Source organism: Medicago sativa, chromosome 1 (assembly GCF_051527215.1).
Source record: "Medicago sativa cultivar Bolivia chromosome 1, Bolivia_mono, whole genome shotgun sequence".
NCBI classification, from domain to species: domain Eukaryota; kingdom Viridiplantae; phylum Streptophyta; class Magnoliopsida; order Fabales; family Fabaceae; genus Medicago; species Medicago sativa.
In genome coordinates, this window is record NC_140749.1 from 52,730,468 (window position 1) to 52,748,473 (window position 18,006).

Consider the following 18,006-nt stretch of genomic DNA (forward strand, 5'->3'; position numbering starts at 1 on the left):
AGACGGACACCTTAACAGAAACAAACACTATAAACACAGTCCACAATCACCCATCATCACTACTCACCCCCAACGAACACCCCTAAAATAAAACTCCAAGACTTCAACACCTAAGTCGAGCCACAAGCGAAAAGCTCCTAACCAAATGAACATGAAAGAAAGAGTGTATGATGATTTATCATTATTGCTTTGTTTGCACAACATGATAAGAAGATGGAGAATAGTACTATACCATCTTTTCTCTTATTTCACAATCTTCATCTAAATAAGGAAGGAATCTAATTTCTAATTCTGGTAACAAATTCATTCATTCATTCATCCGTGACTATGCTATGCACAATTGCACATGGATGGACCACTGCCAAACCCAAAAGCATCAAGGACATTTGTTCACGGTCTCGTTTTTTTGCCATTGTACCAAATTGTTCACAGGTCTGTTTTATTTTTTATGTGTCAAAATTGAATATAAAGTTAGCTAAAATTGAGATGAGTTGATTGAATTAGTAGAGGGTTCACTCATATCTCATAATATGGTCTAAACATGGATTCACTACACGTGTTAAAACTACAACACAACCTCTGGATACCAATCACAATATTTTGAAGATAATATCTTTCAGCCACTTCTTCTCTATATTTAGGAGCTTAATGACCCTTTCACTATCACTTTCTACAATCACCTTTCATAAACTACAATCCTTCGCAAGCACCAACGTCTGCCGCCGTCAACTACCGCACCGGAGTGCTGTTGTGGTCGTGTAAGTCTTTCTTCCAGAAAATTGTGTAGTTTTTGCTTTAAATTAAATTTTTTTTTAAATATTTGATTTGATGTAACCAGCAAGGATTATGAAATGAGGAAGAAGAGAGGACAAAGTATAATAAACGGTCTACATTCAAAGGTGAGGAAAGCAGTTCTCAAAAATGATCCTTCAACTGAGGAAAGATTCGAAGGATTACTTTAATCTCCGGGCAAGGTAAAAAAACAATTTCTTTAGCTTACTAGATAGATATATTTTCTAAAATGATACATAAGCATAAAAAGATATTGAAAACTGAAATTTATATTAAATATATTTGATTTTTTTTAATCCGTTTTACTTATATTTTATTCTCATAAGGAGTATTAGTATAATTCCTTAAAAAAATATCATTATGATAACATCTATTTAATTATACTTTTTAGTAAAAAAATTAACTTTTCAATAATCTCATGAATATGCCTAATTTGTCAAATATTAGATTTAAATTTGGCAAATTGGTCCCTATTTTGATAAATATAAGAAATATTTTTTATCATATTTGTGCAGATTGGAAGGCATGAAAATCAAGGAGATAGGATGACTGCTTTTGTCACTGACACTCTTCTAAATTTATTGCAAACTAAATAATCAATTTAGTCTCTAAAATCAAACACATTAAACTCTATGCTGCATGACATTAACCGAACTTTCAACATAATATATAAAATTGAAAATCTTTGATCGCATCAACATAAGTCTTTTTGGATCGGTACATTTCTACATTAAATATTTTTTCCGGAAAAGATTAATGTGATCAATGCTTTTCAATTTCAAGAATTATTTTGAAGTTTCTTTAATTTAAGAGATAGCATTATACAAGGACTACAATTTTAAAGACTAAATTGATAATTATGCACACTTCTCATTCTCATAACTTGTAATTTCTTTTCTAAAGTTTCATTCATTAAAATCAAACATTTTTTGGTTAAGAATGTCAAACTCATATTTTCCACTTTGATTTGTTTTATGTACATCAGCATTGTTGGAGGAGTGGTGGTGGTCAATGCTTCTCTTTCTTGGGGATGAAGCTAACGTCAGCATCTTTTGGATCTGCTGTGATGAGCTCCGTTCCTTCTATGACCTTTATACTTGCATTAATTTTTCGGTAAGGCAATTATTCTAATTCAAATGATCATATTATTTAATTAAATAATAACTAGTTATGCATATTGCTCACGAACTTAGTATACCGTAATAATAGAAACAAGCACGAATATATATCATTTTCTTATGACAAATTGAGAGAATCCGACTAAAAGTGTTTTAGATACTTGAGATTTTAATAAGTGATTTAAATTCATTTATATACATTTTATTTTTGAGCAGATTGGAACGTATGAAGATAAAGGAGATTGGAAGTCAAGTGAAAGCGATTGGAACTATAGTCAGCCTTGAAGGAGCACTATTAATGATACTCTACAAAGGTCCTTTTCTTCAAGCTGCTAAGTCATCAGCACATACTATGTACCCTGAAAATGTGAATGACCCTAGTGGTTCACATTGGCTCGTTGGAGCATTGTATCCTTATTATAAGAAATTGTTTTGAGAATTTCTTATCACTTTGAAACATGTCATGAACTTGATAGTGTCTTCTAAATGAAATTAATGTACCATTTTGAAAACTGAGTGAAAATGAAATGCATATGTATTGTTACTTGAAATTGTGTACTTATTAATGAACTTAAGAATGACTACAAGCATTTGGAAAATCGATTTAGGAGAATTTGAGTAGTTGAGCCAAGGTAGGAGGAACTTAGACTGAACAAATAGTGCATTAGATGCGCAGGTAATAGTTGAGACTTTTCTGCATACATTTTACTATCCTAGTTGATATCCATATGCTGGAGCGTTAATGTTGGTTGCGAGATCTTTGTGCACATGATTAATAGTAATTCTCCCATGTAAAAAGACCTTCCTCAATAAAATTAAGTCCTATCAAGAATTAATCGGTCAATCAAGTTGCATGTAGAAATTTAAATATAAGTTTTTTTTTTAAACAAAATTTAAATATAAGTATAGACATATGGTTTTGCATATTATATACTTTGATGTTGACAAGAAACCAAAGTTGATAGAAAGGGAAGCATTTATAACACGACTCTTCTACATGTGGTGTATTAAACTATTTTTTTTGTTGAGCAAATTAAACTATTAATTATGAAAACTAGAAATATATTTTTGCAAACAACTGAATTGAAACTTAACTTCAATAAAGAATATGAAATATAACACAATAACTTGTGTTGCATACTGGCAAGAAACAATTACGTGTCCAGCCAAAAGCATTTCAATTCTATCTAAAATGTAACTGTAATCAGAATTTGAAGGATATCTCTGAAACCAATTTACTATAAGCATACGCGCTAGAAAATTATGACGAAATCGTATCATAAGTTTGCGACGGGCACACTCCTCTCTAAATTCTAGTGCTAAATTATATTATGTTGTTCCTTAAAAAAAAAATTATTATGTTAAGTGACTATTCTTTACGTATTTCGTGGCAAATCTGCCACTTAAATGTAGATTTATAGTATTGGAAAAACATATATTTGGTCTTAATAATATTTTTTTTAGTTACATGCGAAAGAAGAAAAAAGCAAAGAAAAAGCTATAAAAGTACCTCTTAATACAAGACACATGATTATAATGGATGATTCTCCATCACAAAATATTCATAATGATTAGCACCCTTGTAGAAATTGTATATTATTGAATCAGTACAATGTGTAAAGGCTTTTATATTGATTACCATACACAACAATAGATAGATGTTACTTTTGACTTTGTACACCCAAAAATGATAGATGTTTGCTTTTGTATATTGCTACTCGTTCTTTTTATTAAAGTTACAGAAAGAGAGAACAAAGCTTGGATGTCTTGATGACTAAGGTATGAACGAAGGAATTCCAAATTTCCAAAACTAATATGTTGCACGCTTATTGTGATTTAAGGCAACATATGTAATATGTTGTGAATAATTTTTTTTAACAAGAATTATATTTAAGACATAAAAATATGAATGTATGTATGTATGTGTATATAAATTGTGTGTGCGCGCGCGCGTGCGTGTCTAAAAATTATGTTATATTTTATTTATATTGTATTGAAAAAAGTATATACATATTCTACAATTTTTCTCTACACAGTGACAAGCCTATGCCCTGAGCAATGAGTGCAAACTTTTAACTTTAATTAATAATTACTACCTTTGATCCTTATTATAAGAAATTGTTTTGAGACTTTCTTATTACTTTTTTTTAAAACCCAATATTATAGCAAGCTCCTTAACCTCTCAAAAGAAAGCAGGTGCGAAGAAAAATACAAATCCCGAACGCTGAGACAACAATTTTTCAGTACTATTTATAAAAAAAATATCAAAAATTTTTAATTTATAGTTATTAATTATAACACTTTTTCCAACTCTCATTTAATTTTTTTTTATATTAATGAGTGTATTTAATGCTTTACTAATTTTTTACGATATATTTATAAACATATTTAACAAGTTACAATTATTAATAATCGTATTGATTTTGATATTTTTTTTACTTATAATAAAGACAAAAGTGAGTACATGGTAATGAACAAAATAGACACCATAGAAAAAACTTAAAAACTTGTTAGGTTTACATCTATTGAATGAATATAATATAATATTATATCATTAGCAAAATATAATATAATACTATACTATTAGTAACTAACTAAATTAGACACGTAAGAAAAAAACTGATTTGAAAGCTATTGTTGTGTGTTGTAGGAGGTGCAACAAATATTTTTCAGGGTGTTTATAGTGCATGAAATATCAGAAATTAGTGTGGATTTTGAAATTTGAGGGAATGCAGTTGCATCCCCTGTCTCCAACGTGCCTCCGCCAATGATTATACAGGTGAGTCACATATAAAATTTCAAACAATGTAGATCTATTTTGATTTTAACCCTTGTTTTTTTTTTCATATGGTGCTTTTAACCCTTGTTTTATCTTCTAGTTCTCTCTAAAGGGTTTTTGATTTTGTATCAATCGCAAGTCAAAACACTGAAAAAGTATCCAGCAGAAATGTCCCTAGCGACATGGATTTGCTTTGCTGGTGCTATTCAAAACAGTGTCGTAACTATCTTCATGAAGTGAAAACACCCGGAAGCGTGGTGTTTGGGCCTAGACTCCAGGCTATTCGCTCCAATATACGCGGTATTGCTAAATTTTAATTTTATTTTTTATTTTTAAGAAGTTAGGACTAAGTTACAACGTTAAGCAAATATTTAAATTTGTTTGACATTTTTTCTTTTAATGTGTTTTTCACAGGGAATAGTTGCATCCACAATTTCATACTTTGTGCAAGGCTATGTAACAAAGACTATGCGACCTGTCTTTGTTTCTTCGTTTACTCCGTTGCGAATGATTATCGTCACTGCCTTTTCTTGCATTTTCCTCAAAGAGAAACTCCACCTAGGAAGGTACCATTATAGCAACCCAGAGTGTATTGCAAACTAAATAATCAAGGGGGTTCAAACTTTTGAACTTTTATATATGTATGTATGTATGTATGTATGTATGTATGTATGTATGTATGTATGTATGTATGTATGTATGTATGTAGGTATGTATGTATGTATGTATGTATGTATTGTATGCGTGCGCGCGCGTGCGTGTCTAAAAATTATGTTATATTTTATTTATATTGTATTGAAAAAAGTATATACATATTCTACAATTTTTCTCTACACAGTGACAAGCCTATGCCCTGAGCAATGAGTGCAAACTTTTAACTTTAATTAATAATTACTACCTTTGATCCTTATTATAAGAAATTGTTTTGAGACTTTCTTATTACTTTTTTTTAAAACCCAATATTATAGCAAGCTCCTTAACCTCTCAAAAGAAAGCAGGTGCGAAGAAAAATACAAATCCCGAACGCTGAGACAACAATTTTTCAGTACTATTTATAAAAAAAATATCTAAAATTTTTAATTTATAGTTATTAATTATAACACTTTTTCCAACTCTCATTTAATTTTTTTTAATATTAATGAGTGTATTTAATGCTTTACTAATTTTTTACGATATATTTATAAACATATTTAACAAGTTACAATTATTAATAATCGTATTGATTTTGATATTTTTTTTACTTATAATAAAGACAAAAGTGAGTACATGGTAATGAACAAAATAGACACCATAGAAAAAACTTAAAAACTTGTTAGGTTTACATCTATTGAATGAATATAATATAATATTATATCATTAGCAAAATATAATATAATACTATACTATTAGTAACTAACTAAATTAGACACGTACGAAAAAAACTGATTTGAAAGCTATTGTTGTGTGTTGTAGGAGGTGCAACAAATATTTTTCAGGGTGTTTATAGTGCATGAAATATCAGAAATAAGTGTGGATTTTGAAATTTGAGGGGATGCAGTTGCATCCCCTGTCTCCAACGTGCCTCCGCCAATGATTATACAGGTAAGTCACATATAAAATTTCAAACAATGTAGATCTATTTTGATTTTAACCCTTGTTTTTTTTTCATATGGTGCTTTTAACCCTTGTTTTATCTTCTAGTTCTCTCTAAAGGGTTTTTGATTTTGTATCAATCGCAAGTCAAAACACTGAAAAAGTATCCAGCAGAAATGTCCCTAGCGACAAGAATTTGCTTTGCTGGTGCTATTCAAAACAGTGTCGTAACTATCTTCATGAAGCGAAAACACCCGGAAGCGTGGTGTTTGGGCCTAGACTCCAGGCTATTCGCTCCAATATACGCGGTATTGCTAAATTTTAATTTTATTTTTTATTTTTAAGAAGTTAGGACTAAGTTACAACGTTAAGCAAATATTTAAATTTGTTTGACATTTTTTCTTTTAATGTGTTTTTCGCAGGGAATAGTTGCATCCACAATTTCATACTTTGTGCAAGGCTATGTAACAAAGACTATGCGACCTGTCTTTGTTTCTTCGTTTACTCCATTGCGAATGATTATCGTCACTGCCTTTTCTTGCATTTTCCTCAAAGAGAAACTCCACCTAGGAAGGTACCATTATAGCAACCCAGAGTGTATTGCAAACTAAATAATCAAGGGGGTTCAAACTTTTGAACTTTTATATATGTATGTATGTATGTATGTATGTATGTATGTATGTATGTATGTATGTATGTATGTATGTATTGTAGGCGTGCGCGCGCGTGCGTGTCTAAAAATTATGTTATATTTTATTTATATTGTATTGAAAAAAGTATATACATATTCTACAATTTTTCTCTACACAGTGACAAGCCTATGCCCTGAGCAATGAGTGCAAACTTTTAACTTTAATTAATAATTACTACCTTTGATCCTTATTATAAGAAATTGTTTTGAGACTTTCGTATTACTTTTTTTTAAAACCAAATATTATAGCAAGCTCCTTAACCTCTCAAGAGAAAGCAGGTCCAAAGAAAAATACAAATCCCGAACGCTGAGACAACAATTTTTCAGTACTATTTATAAAAAAATATCAAATTTTTTTAATTTATAGTTATTAATTATAACACTTTTTCCAACTCTCATTTAATTTTTTTAATATTAATGAGTCTATTTAATACTTTACGAATTTTTTACGATATATTTATAAACATATTTAACAAGTTACAATTATTAATAATCGTATTGATTTTGATATTTTTTTACTTTTAATAAAGACCAAAGTGAGTGCATGGTAATGAACAAAATAGACACCCTAGAAAAAACTTAAAAACTTGTTAGATTTACCTCTATTGAATAAATATAATATAATATTATACCATTAGCAAAATATAATATAATACTATACTATTAGTAACTAACTAAATTAGACACGTAAGAAAAAAAAACTGATTTGAAAGCTATTGATGTGTGTTGTAGAAGGTGCAACAATTATTTTTCAGGGTGTTTATATTGCATGAAATATGAGAAATTAGTGTGGATTTTGAAATTTGAGGGGATGCAGCTGCATCCCCTGTCTCCAACGTGCCTCCGCCAATGCTCTTGCCCAAATAAATTGGTTTTTGTTATTTTTTTTATTTTAATTTACGGTTATCTGGTATTGTTTATGGTGAGATTTAGCCTGGGAAAGACAAGTTGTTTCCCATGATGGGAAAGGCTGGTTTTTTAGGACAGCTGGAGGTTGTCACCTGTTGAGTCCAAACAAAAAAAACTGTAGATTTCATATTTTAATATTGTCTATCGTTCTACTAATTCACCACCCCTTTTATCATGACAGCATAAACTACTTTTACTAACAATTTATTTTAATATACAGCATCTTATTTTGTTTCAGATTCTTTTCTAACTCAGACATAAAACTGCAAGTTTGGTGAAGTTCTTCATAGAAAAACCCAGCAAAGCCAAAAAACCAAATACTCTCCTACTATTGTTTAACGAAAGATTCCTTGAAAACATCCATTTTTCTTTCACTTGCTGATAGAATTTCGACAATGGCAGTTGGAGAATTTCCTTAAAATTTGTTCAACCACACCCATCAGATCTAGAACAACTATTGTTTTTAGTCAAAGAAATGTAAAGTTTTTCACAATATGTACGATTTACCCACTTAATATGTACAGTTAAAAAGGTTATGGTTCTATTGATGTGGTGATTTTCTAAATCTTTACATTTTCTTCTTGTTGTGGTTCTTTAGATCTGAACTTTTAGTAAGAAAAATTGGTGGAGATAATGAAGATTCCTTTGTAGAACACATGAAGATGAATAATTAATTTTTAATTAAAAAATATGTTAAATTAAGTTCACAAATCTTAATAATCTGGGTTTTTTTTTTGGGGACAACTCTTAGAAAGAAGAAGAAAAAATTACAGGGGTGATGGTGAGCGGCCAAAACGCACAGTGTTGGGAGCAAAGAAGAAGAGGAAAAGCATGTTTTCTGTGTGAATATAATATTCATTTGATATTTAAATAAATAAAAAGGGTAATTTAATTAGTTAAGGCAATTAAATTTTCTCACCAAAAAAGTAATTGAATTTAATTAGTCAGAGAATGATCTCCTTTTTCAAAAGAAGAACACCGTACCCAAAAAAGTAAACAACCGGTTGCCAGTGTTTAATCTTATCCGTTGAATATTTTTATTATTATATCAATGGTTCAAATTCAACTTTCCCATGATGGGAAAATACTTTGCTTTCCCAGGCTAAATCTCACCATTGTTTATGGTTTGATTTTTCATCTTATAATCTTATCCTTGTGTGCATGTCTTCCTCAATGAATATCAAATTGGCAAAATCAAAAAAATGATGAGCAGAACTTTAGCCTTGGCATTGATATGGATAATGTATCTTGGTACGAAAAAATGTAATATGCATAGAACTTGTTCTCTGATACTAACCTTATTTCTAAATTGAGCAAAAGCATTGCATGAAGGATTAATTTTGGTTTTGTGCTATCTTCTTTGATTCCCTTCATCACGGATTTATATTCAGTCTTTGTATATCAGCTTTGTCTTCTTCGCTGTTTTGCCTAGAGATAGTAAAGTTCATAGTTTGATCCTTTGGAGGAAACAGTTGGTCAAATCTGAAATCTACCATGAGACGGACACTATATTGGGCTGCCATTCATGTTATAATAAGAACTTGACAGAACTTGGGTTTAACTTTCCTTATCGCAAAAGAATCACTACAAAAAAACGCGTGAATTCCGGCGGTTAAATTTTGCATATTGCGGCGGTTTTAGCCGCCACTATTAGCCAAACTGGCGGTTCAGAAAAATGCCGGAATTTTGGCTGCCACAAAGATTAAAACGGCAGTTTAATACTAACCGCCATGAAAACTGCCGTAATACGCAATGCATATAGCGGCGGCTAGTTGATTGATTAAAACGGCGGTTTCAACCGCCCTATTGTACACAATTTCAGAAGAAAAAATTGCGCATAGTGGCAGTTTTAACCGCCAAAATTGTTGTAATTTAATTTTTTTTAAAAAGGAACTATGGCAGTTTCAACCGCCACAATTGCCTCTTTTTTAATAAAAAAATTGAATAATGATTATTAGGTAGAAAGCAAACATTTTTTTGGCCCAAAAATCATAAAGGAAATGATAAGAAACGTAGAAAAATATGGACATCATATAAAAATATAAGAATTGTAACAAATCATATAAGTATTTTTCTTTTTAATAAGCAAATGAATTAAATGAGTACAAGGGTCTAACCCATACAAAGAGAGTTTTTGACATACAACACAGGAGATGATTACATTGCCAACTAGAGTACAAATAGCTAACATCGCCATTCTTTTTACTGCAAAACCAGTCCCAAAAAAATTTAGTTCTCTCCCAAAAGCCATTGATGTCAGCACCTCCTGCAAAAGTGATATTATTTCTGTAATTTCTGTAACAAATATTTATCACAACATTATTTACTTCTTAAACTGTTGTAATGTTTCATGCCATGATTCAACAAGTTTATTGTCATTGATTCATTAAGTGTTCCAACATACTTATCCTCCAATTGAATCCCAAATTTCAAGTAATTAAAATGATGGTCAATGCTAGATAACATAACTCAGAAGAAACACATAGATTGCAAAGTAATAAAACCAATACCTTGGACATGTCGACAACAATGTATGATTATCGTATTGCCCTTGTGAATTTGAGCAGTAGCTGTGTTTGAAGCAAGGGTGCGAAGGCGCCTACAATACTAGGCGTGTTGAATAGAAATCGTATCTATGGGGTGAAGAAGTCCAAATTCATCTTCCAGCAAGGACTCCCATGATCTATCTCTTATGTATAAGCTCTCTCCCAAAGATCAATTACATGCCTAGTAGAAAACCTGAATTGTCTTTAGTAATTCAATATCTTACTTTGTATTGAAGTTTTATATATCCTATACTTCAAATGTTATCAAGGTTAGTAGTTGCAAACACAAAACTCCAATGTTAGACATGTCATTTAAGTTTCTTAAACCAGGGAACAAAGAAAGAACCAAAATCCTCATTTGTCATTACCTGCCTCTTGAGAAGAAAGCTAATGCCAAATGTAAATCCCCAATGGTTGCAGTTGCCATGATTCAAGCTAACAAAAAAAAATTCAAAAATAAAAATTCAAGCTGTTAGAATAAATTCACAACAGATAAAGCTAACAAATTCCCTATAAACCCAACTTCAAATTCTTCATTTTCCATTCAATTGTATATCAAATCAATACCTTAATCATCTCTACCAAATGATGGACCCCCCTCTCTCCAAGAAACAATGGCTGAAAAAATAAAACATAGTCACTTATTATATAAATTCAAAACAAGCAAAAACAAAAATGAAATCGTTGGTGGCAAAATAGAAGACAAAGCATTATCCAAATCAACAATCATTAATTTTCTTCAAACATCTATACCATGTTGTAATGTAATGAAGCTGGCACCTGCAGCCACATAACACACATTCAGTTACTTCAAAACTCTAAACTTTTGTAGTTCTATGTGAATTCACAGTCATATTAATAAAAGAACCCATCTGAAGATTAATGATAATCAGGACAAAATGTATAGACACCAAAAAACAAAAGAATATGACAACATCAGACACAAACAACTTCAATAAAAGGTAAATCAATTTCAGAAGCATGTAGACTAAATAATGAGAAGGATTCACAATTGAAAACAAGGAATTCATCCCAACAACACACCAAATCTAGAATTTATCAATTCAGAAACCAGTTCGCAAATAAACAAGCAACCTAGGGTTGTCCAAAACAGAAAAAACCTAAAACATAGAACCACAACTTTTTGGATTTAACAAAAGCAAAAGTAATTTAAAACAAAGAGAGCGGAAATAAACAGTGCAGAAGCAAAAGAACTAAAGTTGAGATATGGTTTTAGGATCAAATCGAGTTCAAAACTGAACGAAAGAGGTACAATCAGTTTACCAAATCCTTGAAATGCAATAAGCACGAGAAATTTAAAAAAGAACAAGAAAACCAATGCGAAAAAAAGAAAGAAATACAATACAATCAATTTACCCTAATTCAAGGAAGCCTCGGAGCATCAGAGACTTGATAGAAATCCTGAAATGGTAGAGAATATGAGATCAATATATTCCATCAATCGTTTCAGCATTACTTTATTACTTAACATCCATAGAATGACAAACAAACTATGATATACAACAAAATGTTATTTCATGCAATGGAGGACTCAAACATCATTGTTTACAATATACAGTACACCACAACTTTCTTTCTTTTTGTTTGTTTATCATTTAACTGATTAATCCAACCTAATTAATATACTAAAATCTGAATCACAAATCAGCTAACAAGATCAAATGAGTTCAAACCACCATATGATACAACTTCAAATAGCTTCAAAACTTAAAAATTAAATTGAAATTGCACTAAACAGAAAGTAATAAATCCAAAGATACACCAAATCAAAAAGTTCATATCAGAAGTGGTAACATACACAATATTTGTTCAAGAACCTGGATGAAGGGCTCTTTCTATTCTGACTTTGTCCTCTTCGACAGCAGGAGACTGAGGTAATTTTCAACTGCATGAATCACAACACCAACTAAAATAAAGAATAATACAAACCAAAGATTAAGCAAACTTCATACCCAGTTTCAGGTTCCAGATTAAGCATAGATATATTATCTTAAATTTATCTCTTCACTCCAATTTCAGTAACTCATTCATCGATATAAAAGACAAAAGTTATATATGATTAAGAAAAATAACACAAACTAATCCAAAATTAATAAATTCATAAATAACATTTTAAAATCATGAAGAAAAACAAATCAGTAAATAATAACAATATTACTAAAAAAAAATACCAAAGAATCCAATAACACTTCAGAAATAAGCTTCGTGAAATTTTACAAAAATTAAAATTAGAAAGTGAAAAAAGAAAAAAGAAGCATTATCGCAATACCAGGGACATTTGTGAAGGTAGAAAGTGAAGAGAATGTGAGATCCGAACAATCTTTTACTGGATTCAAAGGTGAAGGTTTTGAGGGTTTTGGAAGTTAGGGATTTGGATTAATCGATGGTGTTTGAAGTTTTGGAATTGAGGGTTTCGGTGTTTGAATCGATGGGTTTTGGATGAATCGATGGTGTTTGAGGGTTTGGAATCGATGAAATTGAGGGTTTCATCTTCTGCATGTGGTGTTCTGGATTGAGAAAAAAAATTATGTGTTGAGAAAAAAAAGATGAAGGTTTGGGTTTTTAGTTATAAAAATATATTGTGTTGAGACAAAAAAGATGGAGGGATTTTCTAAATAATTGGGAAAAAAAGAAGAGGGAAGCTAGTGCGCCAAAGTAGTGGCTGGAAAAATTAGAAAGGTTAATACCGGCAGTCTAAAATGCCATTATATACAAGGAATATTATTCAATTAAATTTTGTTAATACTGGCAGTCGAAACCGACGTAATGTACCGTAAAAAGCGGAGGCTATAAAAACTGCCGTAATACACTAGATATAGCGGCGGTCAACACTGACCGCCGAAAAAAAACCGCCGGAAAAAACGCGTTTTTTTGTAGTGAATGAAATATGTCACGAACTTGATAGTGTCTTCTAAATGAAATTAATGTACCATTTTGAAAACCGAGTGAAATTGAAATGCATATGTATTGTTACTTGAAATTGTGTACTTATTAATGAACTTAAGAATGACTACGAGCATTCGGAAAATCGATTTAGGAGAATTTGAGTAGTTGAGCCAAGCTAGGAGGAACTTCTAGACTGAACAAATAGTGCATTAGATGCGCAGGTAATAGTTGCGACTTTTCTGCATACATTTTACTATCCTAGTTGATATCCATATGCTGGAGCGTTAATGTTGGTTGCGAGATCTTTGCGCACATGATTAATAGTAATTCTCCCATGTAAAAAGACCTTCCTCAATAAAATTAAGTCCTATCAAGAATTAATTGATCAATCAAGTTGCATGTAGAAATTTAAATATAAGTTTTTTTTTTTAAACAAAATTTAAATATAAGTATAGACATATAGTTTTGCATATTATATACTTTGATGTTGACAAGAAACCAAAGTTGATAGAAAGGGAAGCATTTATAACACGACTCTTCTACATGTGATGTATTAAACTATTTTTTTTTTGTTGAGCAAATTAAACTATTAATTATGAAAACTAGAAATATATTTTTGCAAACAACTGAATTGAAACACAACTTCACTAAATAATATGAAATATAACACAATAACTTGTGTTGCATACTGGCAAGAAACAATTACATGTCCAGCCAAAAGCATTTCAACTCTATCTAAAATGTGACTGTAATCAGAATTTGAAGGATATCTCTGAAACCAATTTACTATAAGCATACGCACTAGAAAATCATGAGGAAATCGTATCATAACTTTGCGACAGGCACACTCATCTCTAAATTCTAGTGCTAAATTATATTATGTTGAGTGATTATTCTTTACGTATTTCGTGGCAAATTTGTCATTAAAATGTAGATTTATAGTACTGGAAAAACATATATTTGGTCTTAATAATATTTTTTTTTAGTTACATGAAAGAAGAAAAAAGCAAAGAAAAAGCTATAAAAGTACGTCTTAATAAAAGACATCCCCTTTAAGACCAAAATACCCATAAAGACATCCCCTTATAACATCAACTAGTAAAGTTGAGGAGACACATGATGATAATGGACGATTCTCCATCACAAAATATTCATAATGATTAGCACCCAAGTACAAATTATATATTATTGAATCAGTACAATGTGTAAAGGCTTTTTTATATTGATGACCATACACAACAATAGATAGATGTTACTTTTGACTTTGTACACCCAAAAATGATAGATGTTTGCTTTTGTATATTGCTACTCGCTCTTTTTATTAAAGTTACAAAAAGAGAGAACGAAGCTTGGATGTCTTGATGACTAAGGCATGAACGAAGGAATTCCAAATTTCCAAAACTAACATGGGATAATGATTAATGAACATGTTGCACGCTTATTGTGATTTAAGGCAACATATGTAATATGTTGTGAATAAAAATTTTTTAACAAGAATTATATTTAAGACTTAAAAATATGAAACATAATTTAAGGTAAATGTACTAGATTAAAAGACAATTTTGATATTAAAAATAATAATAAAATCAAAGATTAAGCATTCCAGGCTTCCAAATTACTACAATATTGGCCATTCCTGCAGGCCTCATGATCAAAGAGTCAGCCTTTGCCCAAAAACCATAACATCAATTCAAAAGTCAATTTGATTCAAACCATGAAAAAACTAATTTGTAGAGGAAAACTAATAAAGTAATCAAGCTATCGAAAAATGTTACTATTCCAACAGCAATGTAGACAGAAATAACATACATCTTGTAAAGTTCAAATTCATTTTCATATCTTGTTGCTATAAAACTGGAGAGACAAATGTTTATACACTGAATGAATTTATCCAGGCACTATTCATTTCAGAAAGTACAATTTCTTAAATGTAAAATCAATTCAATATCAACTAAATACCTATGTTCTAGAAGTGCCACCATGTTCCCTCTCAACATGCTCCACAAGGGACACGAGATCTGTGAATCCTTTACTACACTTAGGACACGCATCAGATCGGCTGCCACTTCTTTCATGAACTTTTTGCACATGATCGATTAAAGTAGTGATTGAGGAAAACTTGGCACCACATTGAGGGCATTGCTCCACTTGACCACTGTCGTTGCTCTTTCTCCCACCATCGCTTGATGTCCCCCATGCTTGGTTAATTTCACCACTCAACTTTGACATTCCAGCCTCAGCCGAAGCTCGAATATTAGAAGCGGCATTAACAAACCTCTATTTTCTAGATCCACGATTGACAACACTGATTCCTTCCAATTTTTCCCCATGATAATTTGATGATATTTTTATTTTGTGGGTTTTTAAGCTTATTAAAATAAAATAAACCTGAAGCTTCAATTGGTTTTGATTTCCCAGTTCCCACTGTAAACCATCACTTTCCTATCATATAAACTATAAAGGCCATAATATAACTGCTCTGTGCAAAAATTCTCTTGGAAAACCGCTTTTTTTCCTTCAAACTCAGTTTGAAATGGAGGCAAAGAGAAAGTGGCTTTTGCAAACTCGGTTTGCAAGCAAATGAGGTTGGTTCAAATTTCAGTTTACATTCTTTAATCCAAACATGCAACTAGATGACATCTAGACGAAAATGGTTGGGACGAGAACATCTAGATGACAAACCACCTTCATGACTACGTGCTGGTATTTGTGGAAATGGAGGAACAAAACTATCTTTGAAGCTGATTTCCAAAGGCTGAATAATCCAAATATTTTAATCCAGAGATTCGTTAGAGATATTGAAGACTACAACTTGGAGCACCTTCATAGAGGGCCTAAGGTGAAGGACACTATCTACATAGGATGGAAACGACCTCAGGAAGGTTGGATCAAGCTCAACAGCGACGGTGCCTGCAAGGATCTGGGTCATATTTCCGGTTGTGGTGGTATTTTTCGTGATGCAGATGATAAATGGATTAAAGGCTACACTAAGAAGATTGGAGCTTGTAATGCCTTGCATGCTGAGATGTGGGGGGTTGTATTTGGGTATAGAGATGGCTTGGAGGGAGCATTTTGATCATCTTATAGCGGAAAGTGACTCGAAGATATTTATTAGAGTATAGTGAGTAAACCATAGTTGATGTGTAACCTATGGTTAGTTAGTAGGTTAGGTGGTTAGGAGTTAGTTAGACTAACTCACCCTATAAATAACCTTCACCATTGTATCCCTATATTGATCGACATGATTTCTGACAAGTTCAAGTTTAATGGGAATATTCCTATTTTAGTTCATCGTATCAGGAAGCTGCTGAGGATGGATTGGCATGTGCAAATCAACCATACTTGACGCGAAGGAAATAGAAGTGCGGATTGGCTTGCTAATTTTAGCATTTCTGTGAATCATTTGAATTTGATTATTTTGGAGACTCCTTCTATCGAGCTTCAAAAGCTCATGTTTGATGATATTTCCAGGGGCTTGCATGCCTAGGAATGTCCGGTTAAATTCGTAGTTTCTTTTCTTTTGGGCTTTGCCATCTTTTTGTACAAAAAAAAAAAAAAATCTTACACAGTCAATGATTCAGGGTAGGTCATTAATGATTGATTGAACCACTATCTTATTAGTTGAACCACATGATTGAGTTGGATAGAAATAGATGACTCAAAATGATCATATCTAGAGGTGTTCCCGGTTTGGTTTGGTTTGGTTCGATTTTGAGACTAAAAGTCATCCGAATCACAAGATAAAAAACATGTGGTTTGGTTTGGTTTGTGCAGTTTTTATCGGTACAATATAATTTTTTTTTCAACAATAAAACAAGTTAATAAACTAAAACACAACATTTTTTCAGCAATGTTTTCAACAATTTTTAAATTTCATCGGACATTAAAATTTCATTTTCATCTAACCATATTCTCAACAACATAAACCAAATTAAAAACATGTGCAAAAAATAATTTTATTCCGTAAGAAATGCAAATACTAAGATTTTATCATTCTCTAAAGTTCAAGTAACACAAATATATATTTTTGAAATGAGAAAAAACATGTCATTTTATAAAAGTTTTGATTGAGTTTAGTTTCTATGTGTTGGAACAAAATGTGTTGGAACAAAATGTGTTTAACATTATCACCTTAAGTTTTGATGATAACAATGTATTAAAATGTCAATTGGATATGATAATATTTGTTTAAATGTGCATGATCATAAACAAAAATTTATACGTCTTTAATTCAAGTATTGGTTCTGAAAAAACAAATGAGAGCAATGGAATTTACAAAAGAAACTTTTGTTGCAAGATTTAAGACAGAGTCTGAAGACAAAGAGCGTTTGAAGACCATCAGAAGCTTACTACCAAAAGTTGACGTCATCACAGAGTCTGAAGAGCCTCAAAAGCTGGAGTTCATCAGAGTCTGAAGACTGCAAGCTGGAATTAGTTAAAAGTTGTTATTTTGAATTCATATCATTGCAGAAGGAATGGAAGCCTGGAGCAACGGCTATTTCAGAGGAATTATAAGGCATTGTATGCTTATCCACTTAAGAGCGCAGGAAAAGGACATAGTACAATTGTACAACCACTAGTCCACTACTCCACTCCTCATGTCTGCAGTAGTACAAGATAACAGTTGTGTCTACGCTGGTTATTCTCTATTCAAGGAATGAATTTGAATTTGAATTTGTTCCCTCCTAGGAC

General features: G+C 31.4%; 2 long non-coding RNA genes across 6 annotated transcripts; one reads left to right on the forward strand and one right to left on the reverse strand.

Annotated features, from left to right (window-relative positions):
* The first annotated feature begins 348 nt into the window (after nucleotides 1-348).
* Nucleotides 349-6,887, forward strand: LOC146955290 (uncharacterized). 2 transcript variants are annotated; one of them, XR_015016563.1, is made up of 7 exons: nucleotides 349-758; nucleotides 839-974; nucleotides 1,308-1,905; nucleotides 2,127-4,989; nucleotides 5,104-5,255; nucleotides 6,142-6,569; nucleotides 6,684-6,887. It is a non-coding gene; the product is annotated as an uncharacterized LOC146955290 (long non-coding RNA). The 2 variants fall into 2 exon arrangements; XR_015016564.1 differs by having other exon boundaries at nucleotides 1,778-1,905; nucleotides 6,684-6,885.
* A 3,022-nt stretch (nucleotides 6,888-9,909) lies between these two features.
* Nucleotides 9,910-13,057, reverse strand: LOC146955291 (uncharacterized). Of its 4 annotated transcripts, none has more exons than XR_015009307.1 (8): nucleotides 12,698-13,055; nucleotides 12,227-12,313; nucleotides 11,785-11,829; nucleotides 11,161-11,187; nucleotides 10,975-11,025; nucleotides 10,776-10,842; nucleotides 10,372-10,588; nucleotides 9,910-10,127 (listed from the first exon to the last, which is right to left on the reverse strand). It is a non-coding gene; the product is annotated as an uncharacterized LOC146955291 (long non-coding RNA). The 4 variants fall into 4 exon arrangements; XR_015009260.1 differs by having other exon boundaries at nucleotides 10,372-10,600; XR_015009210.1 differs by having other exon boundaries at nucleotides 10,372-10,842; nucleotides 12,698-13,056.
* Nucleotides 13,058-18,006: the final 4,949 nt, after the last annotated feature.